This window comes from Magallana gigas, chromosome 4 (assembly GCF_963853765.1).
Source record: "Magallana gigas chromosome 4, xbMagGiga1.1, whole genome shotgun sequence".
NCBI classification, from domain to species: Eukaryota; Metazoa; Mollusca; class Bivalvia; order Ostreida; family Ostreidae; genus Magallana; species Magallana gigas.
In genome coordinates, this window is record NC_088856.1 from 52,650,140 (window position 1) to 52,670,585 (window position 20,446).

Consider the following 20,446-nt stretch of genomic DNA (forward strand, 5'->3'; position numbering starts at 1 on the left):
TCAAAAAGAAAACCCAGAGTAAACCCCAAAAGTTAGGTTGGGTCTGATCGATACTAATTAGAGCTCCTTCTAAAGAAGATTAATAAGAGTCCAAAAATGGCCATGACCATCGAACCCTCTTAAATGTTCTCCCACAATCCAACCCCTTAAGGCTATTTTTTATTAGTTGTTTTTCAATACCTTTTTTTTTAAATTGGTCTGTAGATGAAAAAACATAAACATTAAAGACACATTTTGATACAAATTTATACATATTGTAGTATTTTTTTAAATTTTGGTCAGTCGTTCTTGAAAAACAACTAATAAAAAAGTGGCCCAATATACAATGAAAATGAACCTTGTTATTAGATTACATGCTTTTATTCTCTGTAACAAATTCATTCTTAAACAAAATTTAAATGATTTCAAATAAATATATTTCAGACATGTTCATTTTTAGAAGCTAAATTAATTATGATAATTTCTATGTACATATAGTACTGTGGAATCATTTTTATTTGTGGGGATCAATGGCCGTTGGTTACCAAACTGTTCCTAGTTCATGGGGAGGTAATTTCTTCAGTAGCAAGTTCTATTTTATCAATTAATACTAAATATATGCTTGTGTATACATTCAAGGGGATGTAAATTTGTATGCAAGCCAGTTACTCACGAAAGCCATGAACATTGGTCCCCCACAACCACGATGATTCCACAATATAATATGTACTGACTACATACAAAAATAAACATTCACATGCAATTTTAAATTCAGCTTCGATAAAATTTCCCAAAATTAAATTAAGTTATATGTATGGACTGAAAACTTATCATTCCAATTTATCAAGCATGCAGTTATTATAAATTGCACGAAAGTGTCCAACTTCAAGTTGCATCTAGTATGGGCCATGGTGATTCTTTTCCATTTGTATTTCATTCATATCTTTGGTATTATGTCCAACTCTTTTCTTGAGATTTCCTAAAAAGAAATATTACAAACATTTAAACATAGTATTTTTACATCAACTTTAAAACAATAACTAGTAACAAATACATGTAACTATTAAAAAATAAAATTCTAGTTTTAGTCAATGTACAAATAAAAGGCCTTGTAGGGGTAAAAAAAGAAGAAGAGTATTTAACATTTGTACATGCAACTGAACTCAGGTTTTCAGTGTAATTTTGAGATTGGCTAAACATTGAGTATAATTGACACATTTTCTTACATGTACTTATATGTAAATACATATAAGATCGATGTATGTATACATACATGTAGTTGTATCCCAAACAGCAGAATTGTAGATGGTGAGATTATAAATTCAGGGATTCGGAAACTAACACAAAGTAGGAAACCTGACAGATGTTATCTTTTTAATCAATTTACTGTAGATTCCTACATGTAATTAAACACAAGGAATTGATATTCGCATAAAATGACACGAGAAGCACCCAAAGCGGATTTTAAAACCTCACTATTATTTTCTGAGAGTTTTGAACTATAAGAAATTAGGATAGAAGTTATTTTGCACTAGCTATTAAATACACAACTGCAAGATCATGGAATTACATGTAAGTACTCGCATAAAATAAAAGGGGTTTGCACTAATAAGGAATCAACGGTATATATTTGAAAATACAACTAGATACAAGGTTTATTTTGAAATATTAACCGACTAAAAAAATTTTCTGATACAAGTTTTTACCAGTATACAAAATATCAGTTCTAGAATCAAATTAAGAACAATATAAAAGAAAGAATATAGAATGGTATTATATTGTACATGTATGTAATTGTATCATATTTGATACACAATACTAGCTTTATGTATAATTTGATACAATATTGTATGATATCATATGATATCATATCATGTGACATAGTAATTCATTATATATTGTTAAACTTTCATGTTAAATACTGAAATCTGATTGGTTAAGACGCAGTTCATAATATTTTCTATTACCCTCAGCGTTAGCAACACACTTAGCAACGGGTAACATTAAAAATTGTTACATGCGCGAAAATTATGCGCGTACGGTTTGCTGTAGAATTCACGTTATTCCTATATGCAAGCAGTAAAATTTTCTTAAAAATTAAGACATTCAGTATAACAAAATAAATAGTGCCTGTTTGGGAGGATAACAGTTGAAATTGACACCCCTCAAAAACCATTGTCAACCTCTGCTTCGCGTCGGTTGACAATGGTTTTCTCGGGGTGTCAATTTCAACTGTTACCCTCCCAAACAGGCACTATTTATATAATACAATATCAAATTATAAAATACTGTATCATATCTGATACAATAGCGGGTTTCGAACTCTTGCCACTAAAAGCATTGCGTCTTGAAGCCCAAAGCGTTACTGTTATGCTACAGCATCCGATGATGCATCTGACGGTATTTATATATATAAAACGTAGAAACTTACGATTGACATCAAGCAATTGAAATTATTAATCTTTCCAAAAACATCTCATTATTGACGATAATTTTATAAGTTATATAAGTTTTGATAAACTTTTGAATAAATGGATTAAACAATTTCGAAAGAAATTCAACATGAGAATCACAAAAACGCTTTTTGGAATGACGCTTGATAAAGAATGTACAAGAACAAAATTCAATGAGATTTTGTCTGCTAAACATTTCGAGTTTTCTCGGTAAGGTGAAACGTTTCTCGTTTCTTAATTAAAAAGAACATAATCCTTTGTTGATTTTTTTAATTGTATAACAACTTGTTGATTGAATAATCGATGAATTTGAAATCAATTGATTAATTTGAAAGAACAAACGCTAGCTTTTCCGGTGATTATTTTTGGGACAGGACAACACTCAAACATCACAGCTACTTGTAGCAAAGCACGTCAGTATATACAACACTTGGCATAATAATTAGTAACAATAGTGTTGTGTTGTGCATGTAACTATGCCTAAATAGTACCCTAGTCAGGGTTTGATACATAGTGCACTCGCCTCCGGCTCGTGCACTATGTAACAAACCCTGTCAGACTACTATTTAGGCATAGTACATGCACAACACAACACTATTATATAAATATTGTATCATATCATACAATACTATACATAACGATATCATGATACAATATCATATCATAATGTACAAACATTTGATACAATATCATATTGTATCATATTACTTTTTACAATATAATAAATAATATAATATTGTATCATATAAAACAATAGTGTATCATATCATACAATACCATATCATAGGAATCATGCTATATATCATTTAACAGAAAACACATCCATCAAGCAGTTTGAGTGAGGTAAGAGCTTTTTTTATAAGCATCTTTGATAATGGAAAACAGGCTCTGAAGTTACCTCTGTGATTCATTTATATTATAGCTAAATCAACTATGCAAGCTATAACATGTATCTATAACTAAAACATGTGACCTGTTCCAAAAACTAAACTTCATCTCACATCTAAAACCTATGGCTCAGATTCAGCATTCAAACCTGTCAGGTGAATCAGCATCATAAGACACATCATCTATACAATTTTGGTGAAGTTAGGACCAGTAATAATAAATTACAAAGATATATTTTGTCAGCATCCTTGATATTAGAGATAAGGCTGCTTCCTCTGCGATACATTTATATTAATAGTTAAATCAACTATGCAAGCTATTATCTATAAAACATGTGATCTGTTCCAAAAACTAAACCTCATCCTGCATCTGAAACCTATATATATATGGCTCAGATTCAGCATTTAAGGCTGTCAGGTGCATCAGTATCATAAGACCCATCATTCATATGATTTAAGTTTGGTGAAGTTAGGAGCAGTAATAACTAAGATAAAATCATCAGAGGGCACCTGATCCAAAAACTTTAATCAGCTATTAAAAATTAATCTCCTCCAGCATCCAAAACTAAGGCTCAGATTCAGCATTCAAGCCTGTCAGATGCATCAGTATTACATGTATAAGACACACCATCCATACAAGTTTGGTGAAGTTAGAACCAGTATAGTAACTTAGAAATGGCTATCAAAGGGCACCTGCACCAAAGACTTACACCTGCTCTACAAATCTTAACCTCATCCAGCATCTGAAACCTTAGTAAGGCCTAACAAAAAAAATTGTGTGTTTAGGGTAACATTGATGAAAAAATTAGGTTAGGTAGGTAGGGATTTTTTTTTATTTTATCATATTTTTTTTTGTATGAATCCTAAGAATGTTTGTTAGTTTCATATTTAAAAACGTATTTTTTTATTGGAAATAAGATAAAATCACAATCGGATAAAATCAGACATCTATTACACTGTAATAGACTGTAATACAGTGTTTTCCCCAGAAAATTTTTTGAAGCATGGGGGGGGGGGAAGTTTGTCAGAGTAAGTGCGAGGTGCGGCATTAAAGCGCCTAAGCCGGCGAAATCACTGTGTATTATAGTATAACCATTTGATGACACGTACTACATGATATGTACTATAACTGATGCATTTCATGAAATCTACATCAACAAGTATCATTTCAATTCATAATTATATCTTAATATCTGTGTATATTTAATATACAATTTTTCTGGTTTTTTTCTGGCAAAACTAATAACATTTTTTTTCAAAATCAGTTTTTTAAAAGGTTGGTCCTCACAAGTTTTCACAAAACACAAGAAATATAGATTCACATGGCAGTTCAACATCAGCTTCTGTCCCATTCCTTCTTCTACATATTACATAGAAGAGATTTTTTTAGGGGGTGTTGAACAAGAAATAGGCAGAACAAGTCCATACAATTACAGCAAACTTGATTCAACTTATTCTGGGCGGTTAATATTTCTTGTTTAAATTGGGGGTCCATATGAAAGTTTCTGTGATATCTTGACACCAGTCCCCTTCCCCGTTTATGTGTATGTACACAGTCAATCATTTTCATCATGTTCATAGGCATACAATATACGATGTTTCTAGTCATGTGACATCGCTTCCGTGCATTTCTGCAAATAACTGTAGTTTTTTCTTTCTTTATTATGTACATTTTTTCAAGTTTCCAATATCCTTGCGGCAAATAAAGAGTTCAAGCATATCGAATCCAAGCTAACTCCATCGAGTGAACATTGTGCTATTTTTAGATTTTGGAAAATCCACAACATTCGATAATGGCGGAGATGTCGAAAAAAGCACATTATATTAAAACAAGAAGATATCACGTCTCTATTTATGCATTAATCACCAATTAATAAACTCAGTTTTAATATATCTTAATCATAAGCTAAGTCCTTAAACCGTAAACCACGTGTGCCCCCTTGCTGAGATCGATGTCGAAATTAACTGCGCTCACTGCGGGTGCAAGTGTTTTTCCTGAAGTTTGAGCGGAGAAACGACAACTTTATATCTACTAATTACAGTTAAGATGTGTAATAATTGGAAAAAGAATTTTGCTTTGAAATAAACATGCATAGCGGGAAGCATGGCGGCATTGTGTCAGCCATTCTCCAGAAATGGTTCCAATTATGATATAATGTTGTCGCCAGCATTCATCACAAAATTATTATTTTTCGTTTAATGTATTTGGCTGATACTTTTCTCAGGAGATATCTACAGTAAAAATTACAAATTTTGATACCAAACATTATGCATTTGAAGTGTCAAATAATGTCAAATTATTTCAATAAAAAATCGGTTTGTGTATTTTTCAGCATGTCGCACGTGAATATTTCAATTTTACTGCAATACTAAATAGCATTACGGTGATGAAAGAGACAATTAAAACTCATTTTTTATTTCAGCATCACATAGCGTGTTTTGTCAGTAAACACCTGTTGATAACAATCTTTTCTTTCTTTTTTCCCCCCGATTTATACATTGTCGCTGAAACCGTCCTGATTTCCGTAACACGTGTTTGACTTAAAAGTAAGCGATGATATTCAAAACAATATCTATTGATATTATAGTAATTGAATGTCATAGGCATGTTAAAAGAAAAATATATACAATTTACAGTCGAAAATCTATGCGTTTTTTAAATCATCGATTATATAATTGAAAATTGAGTTTGACGCATTTCAAAGCCTGACTTCCGTTACGCAATTTTCAACTAAATTCATGGCATTTGAAAAACTTATTCATGATGCCTTTCGAGAACACAGTGTCCCAAAGCTATCTATCATCATCTGTAGAAAAATAATGTAATAGCATGGTACAGTGAGAGGAAAATTTACTAAAACCCCTGACCGGCGTAACGTATGACATCCGTAACAGTATTTTCAATCAGTGATATAGGGCTCGGTTTTCCATCGATAATAATTTGGATTGTTTAGCGAAACAGAACATGAGTTTAGAAAGTAAAGGAATGTTGATATTCTTAACTGAAGCAATTAATATTTTGATACAAAGTGCATTTTTGAGAAAAATATGATGAGAGTGTGCTAAACTATCGAAAAAATATGAATCATTATGTGTGGATTTATCTGTTTTAGTTTATTTTTATTTGCAAGAGATATATCAGTTGCAGATTAAAACCAATTCACCTAAGACAATTTATCATTTGACAATATTTTTTAAATATTTGCTGCAGCGTTACGGATATCAGGGGAAAAAACAGATTTGGCATCTGTTCATTCCAGTGCTTCTTATGTATATTTTCCACGACAGATAATCTATTCTTATGTTTTAAAATCAACAAAGTAGTCATTTTTCATGTAATATTAGCATAATATGCTATTTAAAGTTTACTGTATTGAAATATAGTGCATCAAGCTTATTGTTTTCTACAACATGTGATTTAATAAAAAAAATATCAGGTGACCAAAATATATTTGGCTTTTCAAGGTTGTATTAATATGCATGCATGTTTATATCGAAATGGTATTATTCCCGGATCAGAATATTTGATAAATACTCTGTTCATGATTTTTTTTTCTAAACATGATTAGTTACGGATGTCAGTTTTTTAAGAACTAATACCCGAAACTTAAACTAGTAAGAGTTTACATATACTTGCGAAAAACAGACCTTATTTAGTTGACTTATTAGTAACAATGCATATACATATGTATATATAAGCATTAATACATTTCATCACATGTTTATCCCAATATACGGTGGATATCACTCATGGGATAAATTTTTGATATTCCACTGTGTGTTCTTACGCCACGTGACGTCATAGTTAATCATTACGTAGGTTTAGACGGTTGATTGACGTAGAATGAAAAAGTAAATAATTAATTCAGTTTTAGGGGTGTTGAGATATAAATTTGAAACATTTAATGTTGTTTCAGTTATTTGTCATGAATTCATAAAAAAATGTTAGAAAATGAATGTCTGTTTGTTAAACTTCAAGGAACTTTTTTTCCATGCGTAACGTTGTTGACGTGTTGTAAATAATGTGTTGTGCGGCTCACAATCACAATTTTTACAGAAAAAGTTGGGATTAACAAAATACTTGCTAAAACATGTGATAAAAAGAATCTCTCATGATTTGCGATGGTATATGATTTTTATCCAACTCGTTGTGTGTTTTCTATCCCCTCGCCAAGGCTCGGGGATAGAAAACACACAACTCGTTGGATAAAAATCATATACCATCGCAAATCATGAGAGATCCTATATATATGCGTATATACATTAATGCAAAGCAGGCAAACATGGAGAAACATAAGTGAAAATCCGAAAAAGGTGAGATGTGGATTCAGTCAACCCATATTTTAATGGGGATAAGACCCCAGTTCCTCCACATAAAAAAGGAAGTTTAGGAAGATATAACCAATAAATTTCATGACTATTTAAAACACCATAGGAGTAGATATTTGTGAAATGATAATCTCTGACATCCGTAACGAACCATCCAAGCTTTTTATCAAAGATAAAAAGACAACTGATTTATATGTTTGACTTTTTACCGGTATATTTCATAATTGTGTTTGGTACATCCATCAGAGCATGCAATTTTAATACAATTAGGTATTTCACTATTTTAGACCGATATTTCATGTCAACATTTTTAAATCAAAGTAATGTTGATTACATACTAATTAGAGGAAAGAAATTTGTTAAAAAGCGTGCTTATTAAGTTAAAAATGTATTTTCTACAATGAATAACCTGTTTTTGATTTTTATTCGCTAATATTTGGTTGTAAGATGTATTGGAAAAAATATTCTCCAAGAAAAAGGTCATTTGCTAACTTCCGTAACTTTGGGCCATTATCTTTAAAAATCCCTCTGACATCAATTTGTGATGTACAATTTCTCAACATCTCTATATTAATGTTCTGTTGTTTCAATATTTTAATTAAAATCATTGAACAAATGAAATTGTTCCTAGTTTACATTTGAACATGAATGAAAGATGATGCATTATTTTCTTTTTTATTGTTGAAAATAAAGATTTTCTTAAAATAAAGATATTTTTGAAAATATGTTCCCCTTAAATTTAAATTCTTCATGATTCTGTCAAATATGTCATTCGTATTCAATATGATATCAAACAAAGTGGCTAGTGAAGTTTACTGTTATTGTACAGGCCGAGGATTAGTTGCTTTAATTCACTTCTGACTTCCGTAACAGGGTTTTTAATATGGTCTTCAAAATCAAATATTTCGTAAACGAAGAAATTTTGGTAAGTCAAATTTCATATTTATATCGGCGAATAGTTGTACTTCAATATTATTACAATTAAAACACGAATATCAAAAGTTCATTTTTCACTGAAAGCAATCCCATATTTGGAACCATTTCTGGAGAATGGCTGTGTGTGATGCATGGCGGGGGATCTTCAATGCATGGCGGTACCGCCATGCAAAATTGGCCTGGGGAAATTTTTAAAACACTGTCTAAAAATGGTAGGATCGGGCCATTTTTGTAGGTTAGGTCGGGTTACCCGAAACACACAATTTTTTTTGTTAGGCCTAATGGCTCAGATTCAGCATTCAAGCCTGTCTGGTGCATCAATGTAGCTCAGTGGTTAAACATTTTAAAGTACATGTATCTGCAGGCTTGTGAACTGCAGATTGTGACTTTTGTTCATATTTACTGAATTAGGTAATCAAAATTTTTAAATCATAATTTTTCATCAAGTATATTACATATTTGTTTGCCCATTTGTCAATCTTAGACTAATATCAGGGGTAGAAACTTCTTAAATATACAACTTGCAAATAATTGCGTGTACCAAAAATGAACCTGTATGAATTTGCTACGTACTTTTTAGATTAAATCTTAATAAATTAATGTAACGTTACCAATTAAGCAAGCTAGCTACCTTGATCAATTTAGCTAAAATGGCATATTAAACACGTTAAAATATATATATAAAATACGTACCTCATAAGTTGATGTCTAATCCAATATCAGTCGCATGTTGCCATATTATTGATAAATTGTTTCACACTATTGATGAATCTTGACACTGTATGATTCTTAAATCTGTATCAAATTTGCATCCTAATCAATGCATTTTTGTGTATATATATATTCAACTTTTTGAACACACTGAATATCATCCACACTTTTAACTGGTGAAATGGCTTTTTAGTTCTTTAATTGGAATCATTTTCTTGATCCTTTAGCATGTCATTTTTTTAGTCAGTTTCCTTAATTTAAAAAATCCACATCAACAAGAAAAGGTTGGTTACAAGGATTCCATGATACTCTGTCAATTATACTTCTTCCATCATCAGGTCATGATGAAATTCACCTCCCATCACACAGCTATAGATATGGTCCTATCGTCATATCCCCCAGAAAACAAATAGACTGGTCTGCTTATGTTCCTAAAAAATAAATTGAAAAGTGTTTTTTTTAATACTGATCAGTATCTAAATAATAAAATTACAATTATATTACTTTATATGAATGATCTCCAACAAAAGGCAATATGTATAGGCAGTACTGTGAGTATGCCCTGGATCAAGTGTTTATATATTCATGTGTCATGCATCACAAGAATAAACATATGCTACTCAATAACTGTAAAATAGTTTCTTTGCTATCTGCCCATTGTGAAAAGTCATAGAAACCATTCACTGGCAGCATTTGATTTCCCTCATTTTTAATCTCAGAACACCTCTGTTGTAAACCCAGTTGCTATGTTAAATTCAAAATCTGATGATTGACTCTAATTTGTTTACCATCAAGAAAATCTGCATCACTGACAAATAAAGTTTTCTTTGGTACAATGTATAACAAAATATCTACAGTATTTACCGACTATATTCAGACAATAGCGAATTAATATTGTCCCCCTTGACAGAAATTATTTTCCATGGCTTCACCTCAGGATATAGTTACTGTCTCAAGAGACAATAAACTTTTTTACCTTAATTTTCATTGCAAGTAAATGCAGTCACACTTCGTTATCTCTAACTAGATGGGACTGTTTAAAAACTTTGAGATATCCGAGTATTCGAGATATCAAGGGTAACACACTTAAAAAAATAAGTGGTTGTGATTTACAAATCACTTCGACATATCCATAATTGTATTTGAGATATCAGTGTTCAAGATATCGAAGTTCAACTGTAGGTATATTTTATCTAAACGAGTTATTGCTTTCTTTGGTGCTTCATTCTGGCTATGAAGGTATCTAGCGTTGCAGAAAAAAAAATACATGCTAAGGCAAGTTGTGTTTTTTATCAGCAATGCTAGGCTGTGTTATAACTTTCACACAGTACCTGCAACATATCTTTTTACAATCCTATCCTGTCTTACCCTATCCTGTACAGTTTATCAATCCTATTGTATCGTTCGTATATATAACCTTCTACCGTGCGTTAATCCTAGTATCCTATCGTGTGTTAATCTTATCAGGTTTATATATTGTTCAATATATAATTCTAACAGTTTTTCCATTTATTCGATCGCGTTAAACCTTTGGTACCATTTTACATGCAAGTACTTTACTTTGAAGTTACAAGTCGTTCAGTGCGCCGTATACAATAAGTTATCAAACAATTAATATACAATATACAATCCAGCATTATATCATACTAATTTCTAAATTCTTTAGACTAAAATAAAATAAAATATTACATGTAAATCACATTTTAAGCAATGGAAATGAAAGATTAATGTTAGCAATTAAAGTTCTTAGGAACAAGGTAACATATTTACCTATAGGTTGAATATATTAAATCGTACGCAGTGTATAACTGATCAGTAAGCATTAACTTGTATGTAATACAATTCGATCGTTATTTGATGCATTCTTTTTACAAAAAGAAGGTACTTATAAACGATTTTATACTTATTTAAAACAAGAGTTTCATTTTAAGGTTCTAAGATCGTCAGCCTCAAAGTATTTTTTTCATATCATAACAATGATATTTTTCTATCAACCTTTATAAATGAAATAAAATGAATTTTTAGATGGTGTCCATGCATTTTACAAAGTTATTGCAAATTTGCCTAGTATGATGGATATAATAAAATAAAGAAAAAAGTTGAGCTAAAAAAAAAGTACTGGTGCATCAGTGGCATGCATGTACATGTATATTAGTGGAAGTGCTCCGTGGATCCACTACGCCATGAAGCATTTAGTTGTGTGACTAATGGTTATACTAGCCCACTAGTAGAATACTAATTAACATTGTGTGTAAAAAAAAGTCAGATTTATGGTACAAATAAAAGAAATCCGGATAATTAAGAGTTATCGAACATATTGCTGAGGATCGGAGGTTGTTTACTTAAATAAAGTTAACCTGCTATTTTCCATGTGATTTGATGTCGAGATGAGATATGTTTGCGGTGATTGGCTGGGGTGTTTGGTAATGAAAACAATGTTACCAATATTGATAAATTATTGATCATTTAATTAAGCTCATATTTTTCCTTAATAAATTTTAACTTGTTATGTTTGTATATTCTATAAATGACGCAGCTAGGATTAACAACTCAATAAATGTAAATAAAATTCTGTACAGTAATTATAAGGTATATTGTGAAGAGCATTTGAAGCAATTATGAACATCATTAATTTTATCTTTTTCTATCATGAATCAATCCAATCGTATCATGCGAGTATATACTGTTCTACCGTGCGTTATAATCCTATTCAGAATCTATTATGCGTGAATACTATCCGTCTGTTAATCTTGTAAAAAATAACGTTGCGGGTATTGTATCCACATGACTCAGCACCAAAGAAAACATTTTATTGTTTAGAAATAGCATCCAACTGAGATCATCTGATTTGATATCGGACATGATATACTGTTTAAATCACATGAACGTCTTATATAATTACGTACCTTTTTTGTAATCATTTTATATTTATTTTAATGATTCCTTTACAATATCTGCACAAAATACAGTGTTAGATGAAAAATGAGTAACACAGAAAAATGAAAATACCAAATGCTAGTTATAACTATGGAATTTTTATAATAACAAATAGAATTTAAAGACCTTGATGACTATCAGTAGTATAAATTGGATAATTTAATCCTGAAACAAGGTAAGCTTTATAAATAGCTAAGAAAGTCAGCCAGCGGAATTTTTATTTTTTAGGTCCAAAGAGAATACACAATCTATTAAAATACAAGATAAATAGTTTCCAGAACAATAATAATATGCGGGTTCACTTTTAGTTTGCACCTTTATTTTTATATGGCTGTACATGTAGGTGAGGAGATAAGCGTGTAGTGGTGAAAATGCAATGTATGACTGCGCACCTACTTAATGCTTAAAGTTGTCACATTGCAAACATAGCTCTATGAATTTCATGGTCTCGTCGCAAACCACTACCAATATATTTACTTTCCAATCTCACTAAGAGGTCGGGAAATATACCGTACACGGAGTCTGGACTGTGGCTGCAGACATTTCCCATTGGCAGTCTTCCGATGCGCAATTTGACCTAGAAACTGACCAGTTTCATAACTTCTTCGAATTTCTCTAACACGAACTGTCTATATAATTCCTTCCCAGAATACCAATTTAAGCAAGCGCAATTGAAGTTTCATCCTAACTTAATTGGTCAGCCCGCGGGCTGACTAATAATAACAATTGGGTCATTGACTAAGATAATTTAAATATCTCTCTCTTCTCTCTCTCTCTGCTGCTACCCTCCCAAACAGGCTCTATATAATGTTCATTTATCATTTTATAGGGATCAAGTCATTTGCCATTATAAAAATCTTTAGTTACAGTTGTATCATATAAACCTTTCAGCTAGGTACAATTAGTTCGCCAATTTATTTGTTACCAATGAAACAAGATTTTATATAAAAAGGTTGAAATAAGGAATGCTATATATGTATATAAATGTATATACCGGTATGTCAGAGGTGTTAAGTATGGACAATATCATTAGACAATGTTGCTTAAGAATATGTTTACTTTCTTTAATTAAAAAAATGATATTGGAATTTCCTTTTTTCTGCATTGGATACTCGAGTGACCAGTTGAGTGTGTTACCAGTAAATACAGCTTTAATAGCTCATAAGTTTGTTTTAAAAAAGAAACTTTATATGTTTTGGGCTGCTCATTCATCTTTGTGGAATTTATTAGGTAATATACATTCAACATGATTCAAATATAAATTTTGTATTTTCATTCAATTACTGAATAATTATATTTTTTAAAACAATGATAATACCAGTTATGTAAAAAATTTATATGTGATGGAAGATATCAAAGATGACGTTGTAAATTGCTAGTAAACAGAAATCCACGGACCTGGACCTGGCCAGATCACGCTCGGACGATCACTGCAATCAAACTTCATGGGTGCGATTGCTTCAAACTTGATTGACAAGCGGCATTATTTTGAAGTTTGTACAAGTAAAAAAGGGAGCGTTTGTAAAATGTTCGGCCTTTAACGAGGCCGGGTCTAATTTATTCTGCCCTAGATTTTTGGATGAAACTTTTTACATGAATTTCTACTGATATAGTTATTATTTTAAGATTAAAAAATAAGACATTTACCACACCGTTTGTTTAGGGGGTCATCTCAAAGTTTGTTAATCTTTAACATAGGACCCTATGGGATTTTGCTTGAAATGTATCAATTTTGCATATTTTTTACATTTTTTCAAAACTTCTGCCCTAGGGATTTCTTTTTCTGTTCTACATATTAAAGTTATTGCTAAAAGGCATCAAATGGTCAAATAAAAAAAACCTTTTACCTCCTGGTTTGTTACAGGGTTTTATCAAAGTTGATTTTTGTATGCCCAATTTCCCAGATTCGTCAGATAAAGGCTATTTTTATTTGACAAAGGCGGAAAAGGTGATCTATATAGTATTATTAAAACATTCAGACATATTTAAGTAATAAAAAAATATATAACATCACATATTAAGGGTCATTAATATATAATACATGGTTACTGTCTTGAAATATATGAATTAAGGTATATTTAGGCGGGTTAAGAAAAAAAGACAGATGGCTAGGCTTGCTGAACCCTCTTCACGTTTTCGACCCGAGCACAAATATAGCTTATACTTCGAGACATTAATGTTTATTCCACAATATAACATTATTTTTACGCATCAAACGAGATATTTTCAACAATTTTCGCTGAATATCTGCAGTTAAAACTATCACGCCATGGCGTCAACTAAGCAAAAAGATGACGTCACAATACAAATGAAACGCTGCGCGAAAGCGTGCGTACTCGTTCTGTACTCGGCCTCGTTAAGTGACCAGCCGACTGAGTCTAGTGAGCAGCTGACATAATTAATCATTGACTCTTGCCAAGAAGGAAAATCTGACAGTATTTTAAAACAAGTACTGGCGTGCGACCAGTTCTCGTCGAGTACCATTTCTCGCCAGTACATTGTGATGTCATTTTTCGTCCATAATTTTATGTGTTGATAAAATGACGTCACAATGTACTGGCGAGAAATGGTACTCGGCGAGAACTGGTCACACGCCAGTATATGTATAAATTGCCTCACCCTGGCATGTTCAACAGCTGTTCAACATGTTCAAAGCATAAAAAATCATGTTTTATACACTGACATCTTCTATCAAATATGATTTAGGTCTAAAATATTAAGCCTTGAGGTTGAGATATGCTAACCTGTTTAAGGATAAAGTTAATTCATGATTGGAAAATGTTTAAATTCATTCTGTTTACCGGTATTTCTTAATTTCACATTTACCAAAACCTGCAATTACATTACTCATAGATCATGCATGTGTAGAAGTTCGTCTTGCACAGTTCAACATGGAATATATTATATTAACTGTTATTCCCTAGTAAAAAATGCAGGAACTTGAACAGCTGATTAACATATATCATAGTATCAAGTATGTGTAACAGCTGAATATTGTAATCTGACCGAGTCTGACCTACTTACGTTGCGAATGTAAACATGGCACCCGTCCTCCATCCCTAAATAATACACGAAAGTTCTACATGATTTTCACTTTTAAAATAACCAGAATCCACAGTAACTTGTGATGCTATGGTCAACTGACAGTTTTCTCTCCCGCTGGACAGTGGCGGCGTTTCTGACGAAAAAAAAAATTAATTCGTACTAGGGATGTTTCCGATATGTAAACAAACATGGGGATTGATATAATAATCAACTCGCCATTAATTCACAATATATATCTTGACATTTACATAGATGTAAATCTTTTACTTAATAGCATTATGTTAAAACGTATGTTTGTTAAAAGATTCGCGAAAATTCGGGCTGACAAACTATCGAGCCATGCACGGACCCTGCATTTTTCCACAATCAGGGGTGTAAGAGAATTTCTTTTTGTGCAGTGGGAGTAAAAGAGTAAAATCGAGAATTCAATTATAATGCAGAAATTTCCAGAGGTAGAGGGGGGACCCCTGATTCACTGTAGATCCGCGACGCATATGAATGATAGCCACAGTTTACAACTACAATAGGCTAAATTTTAAATAAATAAATGAATATAAATATATCTACATGTATTAAAAAATATTGTGAAATTAGTTTGTGAAATTAATAAATTAAACGGTTCCGTTTTCTAAACATTCCCATGATGCATTTTGGTTTGTGTTTTCATTTGCCCAAAAAGAAATTATTTTTTTTACTTTGAATATTTCTAACTAAGGAGACCGACTCTGCTGGTGTAAATAGGAGAAAGTGCATAACTTTCTAAGATAATTGGTTTGTATGGAAAATTATTTGATACTGTAAAAACCAAAAAATGGACAAAGCAGCTTTAAGGATTCTATATGACCAATATTTCTTTGAGATGCGTTAGAATTCATGATACTAACTAAAGTTTAAAAAAGCACATGTTTTTCACTATAATTGATAAATTCTATAGTTTCTGAAAACAAATAAATATTAATGCCTTTATATTAATTATTAATGATATTAAAATAAATGAACATGTTTGTATATTATTTTCTGGTACAATATCAGTCACAGTATGATAGTGTTTTATTATTTATTTATTCAGGGGGGAGGGGCAGGAGGGTAGATGTCAGAACTTTTGTTAAATAATCCAGTTAATATTCTGTTTCTAACTCTGTTTTATCTTTGCTGTTTCGTTTTTAACACAAATTAACAGTTATCAGGGTTTGATACATTAGAATTTGTTTAAAAAATAATTACATTTTGAACTCGGCGTTTAATATGTAACCGAAATCATGGCTTGATATATGTTTATATAACTAGGATTTGTGAGCTCTCTATCACTTTATAATCCGACGAGTGAATCAATTTTTTGCTGGCTATGAAAACTCCTCAAAGAAGTATTCTAAACAACAAAATATGAAAATATTTGGCTAATGTAATGACCATGCCCTTCAAACAGCACATTTTCTCTCGTTTTGTAACTGAAATTATGGAATTAGTGTTTTGTAATGAAAAAAAATAAAGAAATACTTTGTATGGTATATACTAATCTAATCGAATAAATAATTTGAACTGGATAAAAAGATTTTAAACGATAGACTAAGCACAATGAAACTATAGATCAATATAATCATAGAGAGTATGTAGGTTTCAAAACATTTCATTTGGATTTGTTTACGTTCGCGGGGGTGTTAAGGAAGCATATGGGCAATTTAGCGTCTTATTTTGACTGTTATATTCAAAATCGTGAAATTTAATAATTATTTTGAATAAGATCAAACACTTAGTATTATCCTTTAAAATAGATGTCAGTGCAATAAAATCGGGTTGTACATAACTGCCACATTGGTGCATTATCACGTGACAACTATAAATAGCTTACGTATATTCCTTAACATAAAATGAGATAGAACAACACTACCCCGCGGTTTCAAAAATAAAATAAACATAACAAGTGAAAGCAAAACATCTTAGTTTAATCAAAACCCCTGCTAGAATTCTATGTTCTTCCTTATTAAAAAGTTATTTATCCGGTTCTCGAAAAACCTTCCCAACTTTTTTATAGTTTGCACGGAAAACGGCAAATTGCATCAAAACAACACACAACATGGGATTCTAGCAGCTACATGTATTTTCAATTTAAGCATTGATCAAACTTACGATGTGTATAAAATTTCAAGTTCAATATATACGGGGTAGTGTTGTTCTAGTCGGATTTTTATATCGTAAACAACGACAGAGGAAAGCCTGGCCGAGAAATAAAAGCAAATTTACATACCTTTTAGCGAATGATTGATAAAACTAACATCTCCCCAAGTATTCTTATGTTCAATTCTCAATAAATCACACCACAATACTTTATTAGAGTTCTTAGATTAGTTATATTTTGAATATGTTTACAATGTTTTTCGATCAAATTCACACGACATTCAACTTTTAGTCATGACGTCATCAATGTGTAAATCTACGTAATACAAACTAATTTCTGGAAAAAAATTGTCTTCAGTATTTTTTATTTGTTTTTGATCTCCGTTTTGTTGCTTAGATATTTGAATATGTACATAATAACTAAGATTTGTGATTTCACGGAATTACATGTAACTAAGATTCCATATGCTTTCTTAACACCCCTGCGTTTGAATTACAACTAAACATGTATAAGAATATTCTAACTATAATTGTTAATTATCACTTTCGCTTCTTAAACCATTGATAAAACAATCTATATTATATAAAAATATTGTAAATACTTACTACGACCTCCAGAGATCTTGATTGATCATCACTTCCGCCGCCGAGATGCGCGCGCATCGAAAACAACAAGTGTGTGTTATGGCGTCCGATAAAACTGTGTGACCGGGAAACACACATTCACATTTTACCGACCTTCTGAGGACTTTCACCAAATTTCACCACATGATATATTTCGTCATTTTGAGTTGATTGGGACAGAATCTTTCCGAGGACCCGAAAAAAGTCCTCGGGAGAAATTTACGTCCTCGGAGTAAAGGTGTTTTTATACACTCGCGTCCTCGGAGCATCGGTAAAACCAACACACACACACACACACACACACACACACACACACACACACACACACACACACACACACACACACACACACACACACACACACACACACACATGCACACGTTTTTGTGTATGTACATGTATATGTATGATTTGTTTACTATGGAATATTCGGCAGTTTTTATTGAAAACTTTATATATTCACATTACAAATGTACTATAATTTGTAAATTCTTATGAAGGTTGTTGTTCAATTTAAATAAATGAGTGACTGCTAAATTGTTTTCACTTTCGTCGTCAAAACAAATTTGCTGACAGCACATACATGTACATTCCTTTCTCCAATTTCACGAGATTTTCGTTTTTCATTTCGCAACGTCAGCAAAATACACGTAGCTCAGTCAGCAAAACAACATCGTGGGAATTTTCACCTATTTGTAAGGCGTGGTCATTCCTTATAAGGAATGTTTTGACTTCGTCATGCAAGATTAAGCCGATTTAAAAAGATCTAGTATGCACATAAGAGAATGTTTTCACCTGGATGAGGGTTTTCTTGAGAGGTTACATGTAAGCAAAATCGGGGTTTCAGTTCCTTGGGGATACATCAATATATAACAGGAATTTTTAACGGAATAAAGCTCTTCTCCCTTTGTTGATTGTATCTTGTTAAATAAGAGTTGTCGCTCTATACAATTAACCGCATTAAAGTGGTAAAAATGTTCGTTTGAATGGAATGTCCTAAACTTTGTATTGAACGTCAATTGTTACATAAGACACGCCCATTTCCTAAAAAATATAACGAGGAAAACAGTATTCGTAACAATGCTTTCGGAACCGCTCATCTTCTAAACAGCACAAGCAGGGCTGCGGACCCTAGACACAAGCTGACTCACAATATTTTCTCCGTAAATGTTTTCGATGACCTGCGCATATCTCAGTCAGGCGCGTAGCATCAAGGGGGGGGGGGGGGCTGCCCACCCCCACCCAATTTTTTCTCGCAGCAACAAAGTTTTAAAAATTTACATAGAAAAAACTGAATTATCATGGACTTGGCCCCCACTTTTTTGGGAGTATGTTAAGAATTGAAATGAAAAAAGGACATGAGGAGTGAAATTGAAGTTAAATACTACGTGCCCCCCCCCCCCCCTGGATGGATGAGGATTTTGAAGATTTTGGGAAACTTAAAATAATATTAATTTTCCTTTTTTTTTTTTGCTTGTCAAGATATATTGGATGGGTCTGGATGCTATGCGTGCCTGCAGTTCCCTCAACAAGCTGCGAACACAGCAACAAATGCAGAAGATCGAAGAAGACGAAGAACGTGGCTTACCCCTCTAAAACGAAAAACTGAAACATGTGCATATATGTTGTAAAAAAAACAACTTTTCTTTATTTGCAATACACTACATGTAACAGGAAGTTCAAAACACATATGTGTTACTAAAATATTCTTGTTTTGAACAATATCACTGTTTCTGAACATAGTTGGAAAGAAAGAAAGAAAATGTTTTGGTGTATAATGTGCGTGTGTGAAATTCATGCTAGTGCTGTTTATAGAAGATGAGCGGTTCCGAAGGCATTGTGGCGAATAATGTTTTCCCCGTTTCAAAAGAAATGGGTGTGTCTTATGTAACAATTGACGTTCGATACAAAGTTTAGAACATTCCATTCAAGCGAACATATTTACCACTTCAATGCGCTTCATTGTATATACTCCTGTTATTTGCAACACTCTACGGGAAACTTGCTGATTTTACTACGGAGCGTGCAGTACATGCACTTTAAAGAAGCGCTTTAATCCGTCAAAAGACCTTATTTTAGCTTGATTTCCCCCAAAAGAAGCCAAGCCCTATTTTCTCTGATATGGAACCCCATCAAGAAAACCTTCTCCCAGGGGAACTTCTTCTTATGTACAGATTTTATCTTGTTAAATCGCTTTATAATATGATTCGTCGCTCTATATATACTCCTGTTATTTGCACCGCTCTACTGGAAAATCGCTGATTTTACAATGGAGCGATCCGTGCCACGCATTCACTTGACTGAAGCTATTTATTCCGTTAAATTCCTGTTTTAATTATAAATGTACAATGTATATTTATATACGGAGGTAAGCGCCTTTCTAAAGTGAATGCAATTCTTCTTAGTTAATTTGCCATTAAGCATACAATT

General features: G+C 32.2%; 1 protein-coding gene and 1 long non-coding RNA gene across 3 annotated transcripts in view; one reads left to right on the forward strand and one right to left on the reverse strand.

Moving 5' to 3' along the window:
• LOC136269574 (tripartite motif-containing protein 2-like) overlaps window positions 1-20,446 on the forward strand; it is a 106,917-nt gene that overhangs the window by 51,203 nt on the left and 35,268 nt on the right. The gene's annotated exons all lie outside the window — the stretch shown is intronic.
• Window positions 345-18,086, reverse strand: LOC117690287 (uncharacterized). 2 transcript variants are annotated; one of them, XR_010713376.1, is made up of 4 exons: window positions 17,999-18,086; window positions 15,257-15,410; window positions 9,278-9,726; window positions 346-958 (listed from the first exon to the last, which is right to left on the reverse strand). It is a non-coding gene; the product is annotated as an uncharacterized lncRNA (long non-coding RNA). The 2 variants fall into 2 exon arrangements; XR_010713375.1 differs by lacking the exon at window positions 17,999-18,086 and having other exon boundaries at window positions 345-958; window positions 15,257-15,557.